The sequence below is a fragment of the Lissotriton vulgaris genome, chromosome 2_1 (assembly GCF_964263255.1).
Source record: "Lissotriton vulgaris chromosome 2_1, aLisVul1.2, whole genome shotgun sequence".
In the NCBI taxonomy this organism is placed as follows: domain Eukaryota; kingdom Metazoa; phylum Chordata; class Amphibia; order Caudata; family Salamandridae; genus Lissotriton; species Lissotriton vulgaris.
Genome location: NC_141687.1, coordinates 2,073,704,845 through 2,073,716,268, shown reverse-complemented (window position 1 = coordinate 2,073,716,268; position 11,424 = coordinate 2,073,704,845).

Genomic DNA, 11,424 nt, shown 5'->3' with positions numbered 1-11,424 from the left:
TGTTGTTCTTCCGACCAGCGTGTTTTAAAGGATAATTTGTTTCCCATAGGACCCTCAGCGTTACCAAGGATCCCTGCGAACTGTCATTTACAAGGTCTGTTCCTTATATTTATTTGCGGTGCTTTGTTGCCTTTAAATTAGCGCGTTACTGTTTTTGCGCTTCAACTTTGGTGAAATTCAGCTTTTATGGGTATGTTTGCAGCGCGAGCTTTAAGGATCTTCAGTTATTACACGGCAAATCCAGCGTGAGCTACATTTCGGCTCTTCGCGCGCTCTGCTTCAAACACGCCCTAGCAACACTCTGCTTCTGCTTCTCGAGCCAGCGCTCTGTATTTGCATATTGTTTATCCCTGTTACTCAGCAACCACATCAATAAAGCACTCTCAGTGTCTCAGTGTTCTTTTGAAACTTTTCTTTCATCAGTGCAGAACTATTAAAATTTTACAAGCTTCCACTCAGGAATTTTGCTGCTGGTTACAAACAAAGCACATTATTTCAAGTCCTGTATGCCTGCTTGACAGTCAGAATTCTACTTAATTGTTTCAACATTCCACCAATTTGTTTCCCATAGGACCCTCAGCGTTACCAAGGATCCCTGCGAACTGTCATTTACAAGGTCTGTTCCTTATATTCATTTGCGGTGCTTTGTTGCCTTTAAATTAGCGCGTTACTGTTTTTGCGCTTCAACTTTGGTGAAATTCAGCTTTTATGGGTATGTTTGCAGCACGAGCTTTAAGGATCTTCAGTTATTACACGGCAAATCCAGCGTGAGCTACATTTCGGCTCTTCGCGCGCTCTGCTTCAAACACGCCCTAGCAACACTCTGCTTCTGCTTCTCGAGCCAGCGCTCTGCATTTGCATATTGTTTATCCCTGTTACTCAGCAACCACATCAATAAAGCACTCTCAGTGTCTCAGTGTTCTTTTGAAACTTTTCTTTCATCAGTGCAGAACTATTAAAATTTTACAAGCTTCCACTCAGGAATTTTGCTGCTGGTTACAAACAAAGCACATTATTTCAAGTCCTGTATGCCTGCTTGACAGTCAGAATTCTACTTAATTGTTTCAACATTCCACAAATTTAAAGAGTTTTAAGAGCATGCTTTATGTATCATAATTTTCTAGCTCTTTTTCTTAGTTCTTATGGTACTATTATTTAAATACTTATCCAAGGAAGCTTTGCTTTTATTTTTATTTTTTGTACCATGTCTTCTTTGGACAGCGCTTTACATCCTCCACCTTTTCTTCAGAAGCCGGGTAAACCTGAAATTGTGTGGGAACAATGGATTCATATTTTTCAAAATTACCTTGTGGGGTTGAATAATCACCAGCATGGAAAAATGTTCTTCTTTATAATGCCTTTGGTATTGCTGCACAGAAAATGTTTAATAATTTATCTCCTTTTCCTAGAACTTCCGGTGATGGCACATGGAACATCTACATTAAATCTAAAGAAAAACTCAAAAAACTATTTTCTGATTAACCAAATGTAATGTTGGAGAGACATAGCTTCTTTAAAAGGAAATAAGGCAGGGATGAATCTGTTGAAGAATATATTGCTGCTCTTCGAGTCCTTGCTTCAACTTGTAAATTCGTCAATTACACGGATATCTCTATAAGGGATCAATTTGCTTTCAACTGCTATTAAAAAAGAATGCAAGAGCGTCTGTTAACATGCCGCAATCCTTCTCTTTCGGAAGTTATTGACATTGGAAAAAGCATTAAACGTTCAATAATTTCTCCTCACGACTTAGCAGGCCAAGAGGGTCATTCTCCCATTTGCTATGTCTCAGATAATGCTGAATTTGCATCTGTTTCCGCCATCAAAATTAACAAAGATAATAAACACACTTTTTGCTTTAGGTGTGGTTCTAAAAACCATATTGCTAATGTTCCCTCTTGTCCTGCCATGGGAAAGAAATGTGGTAAATGCAAAAGGTCAGGTCATTTTCAAGAGTTTTGTAAATCTCGTCTTTCCTTTCAAAGTGTTAGAATTCACAATGTGAATTGCAATCTACATTACAATCTCCTTCCACCTCAGCCTCTGTTTCTTCTGTTTCTGAGTGCATAAATACATTTTCCAATCTTCTCTTATCCATTGATGAATCATCTGATTATGAACGACCGTTCTGCCAAGCCTTCATCAATGACAAATCCCTACAAGTCATGGCTGATTCGGGTGCTCCCATTACTGTATTAGCTGATACCACATTTTTCAATGTTTGGGGTCATTCCATTTCCCTGATATTTCTCCAAAAGCTTTTGGAGAAAAAGACATTGATCTTCTTGGTTTCTTTATTGAGTTCCTACAAATTCTTGGTAGATCTACTGAAACTAAGATTTATGTTGCACTCAGAGGCAGAAATTTGGTTGGTTGCCGAGATCTACCTAGATTAGGAATTTTTTTAAACCTGCCCATAAAAATCCTATTGTTTTAGGAGATCTTCCCATTCTTACTATTGACAATGATTCTTCTCCCATTGATATACTTAAAAAAGAATTTCCTTCTGTATTCAGTAGTAAAATTGGTACTATCAAAGGTTTTGAACATGTAATCAGGCTCAAACTCAATGCTACACCAGTTATCCACAAGGTCAGACTTGTTACCATCAGTGTCAGAAACAATCTCAAAAAACAATTAGAGAGACTCACTGAAGATGGTATTATTACTACTACTGATTCTTCTCAGTGGGTATCTCCCAATGTTCTCGCTAAAAAGAAAAATGGAGATCTTCGATTATGTGTAGACCTCAGGTCTCTTAATTGCAACATTATTGTTGACTTCCATCCCCTTCCCCACATCCAACATATGCTCTCTAATATGGTCACTCTAAATATTTTTGTAGCATCGACCTCTGCTCTGCATATCACCAAATATCCCTTAATACTGATTCTCAAGAACTTACCACTTTCGTTACTCCTTTCTGAGCCTACAAATTTTTGAGGTTGCCTTTTGGCTTAGCCTCTGCAGCCTCAGTTTTCCAGAAAGTCATGGATGTTTTTAAATGTGAAAGCATTTCAGGATGACATCCTTGTTTTTACTGAAACTAAAGAAGCACATTTGGACACTTCACATAAAGATTTTTCTATTTTAAATTCAAGAGGTGTTACTGTTCAACCTGAAAAGTGTAATTTTTTAGCTGAACAAATTGATTATTTAAGTCACACCATTACACTGCAAAGTATTAAACCAAAATGTTGCAATGTTGAAGCCATTCTCAAAGCTCTGCCTCCAATGATAAAGATGCCCTTAGATCTTTTTTAAGTCTTTGCGAATATTATTCTCGCTTTGTACCCAAGTACGCTTCTTTTGTCCAACCTTTGAGAACTCTTCTCAAAAAAGGTACCAATTTTGTTTGGTCTAATGATGCAAATGCTGCCTTTGATAATGTCAAAAAGCTAGTGGTTAATGGTCCTGCACTGAGTCCATTTGTTCATGGCCATCATTGCACAGTCACTGTCGTTGCCAGTTTAAATGGTCTTGGTGCATTTTTTGGTCAACAAAATTTAGGTAAAGACTATACAGTTTCTTTTGCATTGAGGTCTTTGTCTGATGCAGAGTCCAAATATTCAACAATTGAAAGAGAGGCTTTAGCCTGTGTTTGGGCTGTCTCAAAGTTTAAAATGTATCTTTGGGGTAATGCTTTCACTTTATACACCGATCACAAACCTCTTGTTTATCCATTACAAGGAGACGGCTTAGGCAAAGCTTCTGCTCGCCTTGTATGTATTCTTTCAAAATTGCAAGAGTACAATTTTACTATCAAATATATACAAGATGGTAAAAATGTCAGGGCGAATTGTCTTTCTCGTCTACCTTTACCTTTAACTGATGACACTGTTGATGAATTTGACTATGTTGTGGCTCCTATTGATGCTTCTTCTCCATCAAATAGTGTTATATCTGAAAAAGATTGGCTTGAAACCACTTCCACTGATCATGATTTAAGGAAAATTTCAAATTTCATTGTCAAAGGTTGGCCTTCCATTCGCAATGTTCCTCAAAATGTAAGACCTTATGCTCAAATATCTTCAGAATTATCTTTAGAAAATGACATTTGTACCAGAAATGGTTGTTTTATTCCTCCGTCCTCTCTTAGGAACGAACTCATATCAATTGCACACACAGTACATTTAGAAGTCACGTCACATGTAAAAAACTAAGGGGCAGATTTATGTTAACTGGCGCATCCCGAGGGATGCGCCAGTTAACGTGCGCCACAGTGCGCCACAGCTACGCCACCCATGGTGCGCCGCATTTATGATGCGGCGCACCATGGGGCAAAAACGGCACAGATGCGTGACGCATCTGTGCCGGAAATGTGGCGCATTGCTGGAGTTGCGTCGCAAGCGCGACGCAGCTCCAGCAATGCTCTGGGGGGCCTATTCTTTCAATGCTACCTCAAGCCTTACGCCTGCTTCATGCAGGCGCAGGGTTTTGACGCAGCATTGCCCTGAAAGTGACTGAGTGAAATCTCATAGATTTCACTCAGCCACTTTCAGGAGGCGTTCCTGCGCAGGAACGCCCCCCCCCCCTGCGCAGGAACGCCTCCTCATGGCGCAGTGCTGTACAACATCTAGGAGATGCGTCACGTTGTAAATAGGGCATAGGGATGCGCCACGTTTCCGTGCCGTTGCGTCACGCAACGTTGGCGTAAACGTGGCGCAAGACCTTCATAAATCTGCCCCTCTGAGAAAATTATTGGTGGCCTTCCTTGAATGCTCAAGTTTCTTCTTCTGTTGATTTATGTCCCCAATCTATTGTCTCTGATAAACATTGGAGGACTACACAAAATCCTCTCCGTCCAGTTTCTTTACCAGACAGTCCCTGGACGAAAACTGCTTTAGATTTTGCTGGACCTTTCAATCTCTTGCCTAGTTCTTCTAAATTTTTATTAGTACTAAGTGATTATTTTTCTAAATGGATATATTTTTCTTTTGTTGAATCAGCCTCAACCCATTCTGCTTTGCAATTTCTTGAAAATGTTTTTTCTCTTGCGGGTCCTCCAAGAGAACTAGTTACAGACAATGGAACTCACTTTGTATCAAATGCTATGCAAGATTTCTTAAAATCTATGGACATTAAACATATTCAAGTAGCTTTATACAGTCCTGCTGCTAATGGACTTTTTGAAAGAGCGAATCGCTTTCTTAAAGAAGGTGTCCAGACTTCTCTATCTTCTGGTTTAGATTTTAACCTTTTTCTAAAAGACAAAGACAATGCATATCATAACTAAGCATGGGCGGAAAATCCGTTACGCTCGCGGATTTTTGGTAAATTCGCAATCCGCAAACGCTCGCGAATTTACTGAAAATCCGCAAATTCGCACGCAGCCGATTTTTTTTTCTTGGTGATACAATTTTGCGGCGTGCTGTGTAAGTTCGCAATTGCGAACACGTAGGTGCGGCGGGCAGCAACAATCTTGCACTCGCGAAATTACAGAAATTGCAATTCTGCACAAGAAATCCACTAGCAAGCAGCATAGACCTTCTGAAAATGATGATTTTTATCAGAATAACTCCTCAGGTTGACATTTGCCTGCACTTTTTTGGATTTGAGGCCTTTTGACTTTCTTAGGATCACTTTTGGATTAGAAATCAACTTTCACAAGTAAGCTTGTTTGGGGCATTACAGTTGCTGTAATGCTGTTCTGCAGAAAAACGCGTTTTGCAAAAGTGAAAGCTTTCAGCAGGTTTAAAAGTTCAAACTCATCATTAGTAACCATTCCCTGTAGTGCTTCCTGACTGGGGCCCCTCTAGAGTTCAGTTGCTAGTTGCAACAATTGTATGACCCTGCTCTGACCCTCACAGCAGGCTCATAGAATAGCTACAAGTAGGCCACAAAGGTCCTGGAAAAAGAAATTGCACTGCAACAGAAAGCAAATTACAGATAAGGAAGCAGGTGCCAGACTAGAATTTTAAAACAGTGACACATTAATAAATCAACCCCAAATTAATTCATGTCAGTTGAAGCAGGGCAGGTGTGCTTGCTTTTTCCCCCCATAATCTACAGTGATGATGAACCAGAGGGTGGCATTGATGCACCAGAGGGTGGCATGGGTGAAACAGAGGGTGGCAGGGGTGAAACAGAGGGTGCTGGGAACCTGTGATGATGAACCAGCGTAGAAACAACATAATCGCGACCGTTGCGAGCCGACATGTAAGTTCGCAATTGCGAACTGGTACAAAACCCTCGCGAACTGGCAGAAATCCTTGCGAACACAAAAAAAAATCCGCAAATTCCCAGTTCAGTTGCTAGTTGCAACAATTGTATGACCCTGCTCTGACCCTCACAGCAGGCTCATAGAATAGCTACAAGTAGGCCACAAAGGTCCTGGAAAAAAAATTGCACTGCAACAGAAAGCAAATTACAGATAAGGAAGCAGGTGCCAGACTGGAATTTTAAAACAGTGACACATTAATAAATCAACCCCAAATTAATTCATGTCAGTTGAAGCAGGGCAGGTGTGCTTGCTTTTCCCCCCCATAATCTACAGTGATGATGAACCAGAGGGTGGCATTGATGTACCAGAGGGTGGCATGGGTGAAACAGAGGGTGGCAGGGGTGAAACAGAGGGTGCTGGGAACCTGTGATGATGAACCAGACGTAGAAACAACATAATCGCGACCGTTGCGAGCCGACATGTAAGTTCGCAATTGCGAACTGGTACAAAACCCTCGCGAACTGGCAAAAATTCTTGCGAACTCAAAAAAAAAATCCGCAAATTCGCGTGAATTCGCGGATTTTGCGGATTGCGAGTTCGAAAATTCGCAAAATTCGCGAACGCCAGATTCGCAAAATTCGCCCATGCTTAATCATAACTCACCTCATTCTACAACTAATTTCACTCCTTTTGAGTTGTTGAGAGGCAGAAAATCTCGCTCTTTACTTCTGCCTTCTTGGTTGGAGCAACATTCTTCTGTTCCCTCTTCAAAGTATGTCAATAATTCTGACAAAGATGCTTTACATCAATCTGTTGCTTTAGCACAAAGTGTATCAAAGTATATCAAGTATAAACAAAAATATCATTTTGATGTTCGCAAACATGCTCAACCAACAGAATTCAGTTCTGGTTCATATGTACTTATCAAAAAACCCTTTTCTGTCAAAAAAGGAGAATCTTCTTTCTCTTCTCCTTATAAAATATTGAAAGTTGGACTTAGTGCCTGTTTACTTCAAGATGGTAAGTGGTGGAACAAAAGTAGACTAGTTCCTATCTCTGACGAACAAGCTGTGATTCATGTCAAAACTGCTGTAACTCCTGATTCAGATGATTATGTTTTGTTTGAAGGTCCTTGTTAATCCTCAGATATTATTTCATCTGCATCTCATGAAAATGTCATCACTGCTGCATCTCGTGAAAATGTTGTCACCACTCCTTTGGATAATGTTGTCTCTTCTCATGCCAATACTTCTTGCTGTATTTCTAATTTGCCTTCAAGAAGAATTTGTAAGTTACCTGCTCACTTTAAAGATTTTGTAATGTCGTAATGTTATATAGTTTTGAATAATTTTGAACTGTGTATCTTCTTCTTGTTTCTCCATAAAGGGGAAGATGTGTAATGTTCCTATCTTACTTCTCTTTCTATCTTTGTCTTCTCTCTCTCTTCTTCATTCTAGAATCCAAGCTAGATTCATTCCGTCTTTCTCTCCCGTGGGTCCGTTATCTGTTCTTCTTTTAATAGACTAATAGTGTCTTATTACAAATCTAAAAACAGACTTCTTTTGGCATTTTATTTCTTGGTACAAATATGTATGATGGAGGGTAATTAGATTCACGATTACGGCACAGATAGGGTCTGAGCTGTAAATGCAAGATGAAACAAGCATTTACAAATACAAAATCTTTAACGTTGTCTAACTTTCTCTCTAACTCCAGGCATTGACAAAGCTGTAGTTGTCCTAGGTTATGGAGAGGTGTGGCTAAAGTGGTGTGTTAGCATGCATATTACACGTCACTTGCACTGGTTTACATGTTCTCTAAACCTGCTTAAACATCATGCATTCAAAATCCTCTACATTCATGCCTTGGCCCAGCATTCTAGAGATATACTCAGAATGCCAGGAATCATCACCATTAAGCCTGGGACAGCATCATGCTAGGGCAGGTGCCATCATGCCTTGCGTGCACACAGCGTGTCATGAATTATCACTGTACTGCCGAGGCCAGCATTATGGCAAGGGTGTGGTACAAGGATCCCCACTGTATCTCAACAATTACCATCCTACTGCCACAATCAACTCTGGCACCAAGAAGCTCTCAATATACCAGGAGTTTCCATAGTTCTGACAGTCTTAGCATTGTTCCTGGTGTTGACACCATGTGTAATGGAGGCCTACCATCTTTCACAAGCACCACCATATTGCCTGGTTTGCCATTATGCTTTGTTAGGCACCACTGTACCCTGGATACCCACACTACATCAGATATTGCCACTGCGGAAGGTGCAGCATTTTACCAGAGGTGAGCAAAATGCCCACACGTTGGCAAGAAACCTGTTAGAGCCAGTATTTCACCAAGGGGGGTCAATCCACATAATGCTGTGAATGCACAAAGGTAACCTAGAATTACCACCACTGTGCTGTGGTCAACATTATACTGGGGTCGGTAATGGCTATCATCCCATGGATGTCCAGAATTTGCTGTGCAACTCCATCGCTGTGCCAGGGACAGCATTACCCCAGGCTGGGTAGTAGCCACACCACACATGATGGATGCAAGCTCACAGACATGCACACACAAACAAATGCACAAGCTTATACACACACATACATTCAGCATTTTCTATGATACTTACCTTGCACTGCTCTCTAACCCCAGCTGGTACTCTGGCAACCTCTCGTCTCCCTTAGACGACTGGCTCCAGCTTCCTGCTCAGTGCTCTGGGAAGGAGGGAAGAGCAGACAGGAGTTAGCACCAGATGGGGCAGTAAGAGGGCATGGGGAAAGTTGGCGAACAAAAGAGGCTTGGGCAGCATGGAGGAAGGTTTGAAGCAGGAAGCCATCAGGGAATTTGAAGGGGCTTGGGTTACCAGGAGGGGAGCCAGTGGGTAGTTGTGGGTGCTGCCACGCATGTGAGGGGCCCTCTTACTTCCCGCCAATGGGAAAACCTGCAGCAGAGGGAGACCTGTTTTTTACTCCTTTGCTAAAAAGGGTGGCAGAGGAAACTTTTCTTACTGTTTGCTATGCAGGTAGAAAGTGTTCCGCACCTGCACTGCAACAAGGTACTTTGTCTACCAATGCTACGTGACCTAGGGTATTTCTTCAAATGAATACATAACATTTTGACTCATGCTGCTGTTGTTTAGCTGCATTGATTCGCAAGCTAAAAAAAGCTATGGTTAATCAGCAGGATGCGGTTAAGAAGTGGTGCATGACATTGTTTAGACAAGAGTCCATCCAGTTAGAAACGGACTGCCTCTTTAAGAATCTCATGGAAGAAGGTATTCCATTATAACGCCCCGTGCTGTTGCAATTTAGCAAAATTCTATTTATCAATATCTTCATATAGCTCAATTACAAATACAAAAGCCTGTATACAATGACATTCAACTAAATTAACCAAGCGTAATTGAATGAAAAGCGTTGGAATGTGCACCGATATTTGCAGTTTGCACTCTATATTTCACAGAAGGAGACTAAAAAATGTTTTTGTTGAACATATATAGGTACGTAAAACAACGAAAGAAAATTCTGAAACTTCACGTACCGTAATGATAGAGTTAGAAAATCCAAATTAAAATTCGTTAGCAAAGCTGGTAATTTTCCTTAAGTTGTAATGTGTTAAAACACAAAAATGACACATAGTCAAATTGTGCAAAGCGCACCAGGCAGTCATTATCACTGATAGGCCTCTGTTCTCATTAACAAATAGAAGCTTTACAAATTGATGAACAATGCACAGATGCGTTTAATAGCTTGACCTTAAAGTGTCTTGTTTAGGTTTTGACACAGCTGCCGTATGGTCTGAGTTTATAATGTAGTCCTCTCTTTAAACTACTTATTTTTAATGTACTAAGCTTGAATGTACTAAGATTGAACTTCTTATCTGTCTCATGTTCACATAATACTGAATAGAGAATCACACATTTTGACAACAACTTTCACTTACATGAAATACGAAAAGGATTATCTAACTAAAATTCTGCAAGCAAATATTTCTGTCTTTCATGAAGTTATTTGTTACTTAGTGAAACGTTGAATAAATGATAGCATAAACTTTGCAATAAATATCCCTGGCAACCCAGGTTAAACATTTCCAGATACACAAATGCTTAGTGGTGTTTGTTACATTTTTGATAGTCGATTGTAAACTTCATGTATTTTCTGTGAGAAAAGAAGAACAACACTGCTCACCATAGAAAGATCTCTTCTCATTGAACTGGACAGATCTAAACCGAAATGTTGGTCGCATGTTTTCTTTTCTTTTATATTAATGGATGTTTCTAGTTAATTTCAGAGACCTTGAGACTTGCATGCAGAGCGCCTCTCTTTAGGACCAGGGATCTGCTATTTTGCTGTGGGGTACTGCTGACAGCTACCACTGTCGCCTTTCACTTTGGAGGAGATGTTACTTTAGTTCCTCATTCTGACGGGTGTAGATACTGCTGCATCTGTTTCCCCACACCTTTCTGTTTAGGTTAATTCTATACACATTGCTACTGCGACTGTATGCTGATGCTTTTTGGGGATTGAGATGTGGCTGTGTTTTATGAAGTACTCTTTATGGGGATTTCAACTACTTAATTTGATTTCGAATTTGATGCTCTTTTGATCTCACTCTATTCCTGGACTCTTTATGAGTTCCATTAACTTTAATTCCATTTAGATAGAAGAAGGACTAATTGCGTTATGGAACATGCCTGTTAAATTTTACTACTGAGGATTCTAATCATATTTTTCTTTGATAATTTTTGGAAACGGATTCATCTAACTTACTAATTGCATAAAAAGACCATAAAGAATTTTACTAATCTCTTTAAGAGAATAAAGGTTTTGAAAACCAATTTAAAACTCTTATCACTGACTGAACTTAAACTGTTAATTGTGAAGTTGATTGACTTGATTTGATTTAGTTTCCATTGTAAAACAGTGGCAAAGATCTGTCGCCCAGAATAAGACTTGGCACGGAGTTGGGGCCAATCTTGTAAGTCACAGGTTGAACAAGTACTGGAGAGTAAATTGTTTACTCTTTCCACGCTATCATTAGCAATAGGCTAAGGGGCGGATTTACTTAGGACTTGCGTTGGGCTTCTGTGACCGAAGTCATTGCAAGCCAATGCAAGTACTTGAAGAGGATTCACTGAGCAATGCAAAGTCCGCTTTGTGTGGCTTTGAAGGTTTAATAAATACAAAGAAACTCAAAGCATTGCCTTTTATTACTTTGCACCAGGTAGGCATTACATGGGTGGAGAATGTGCGTTC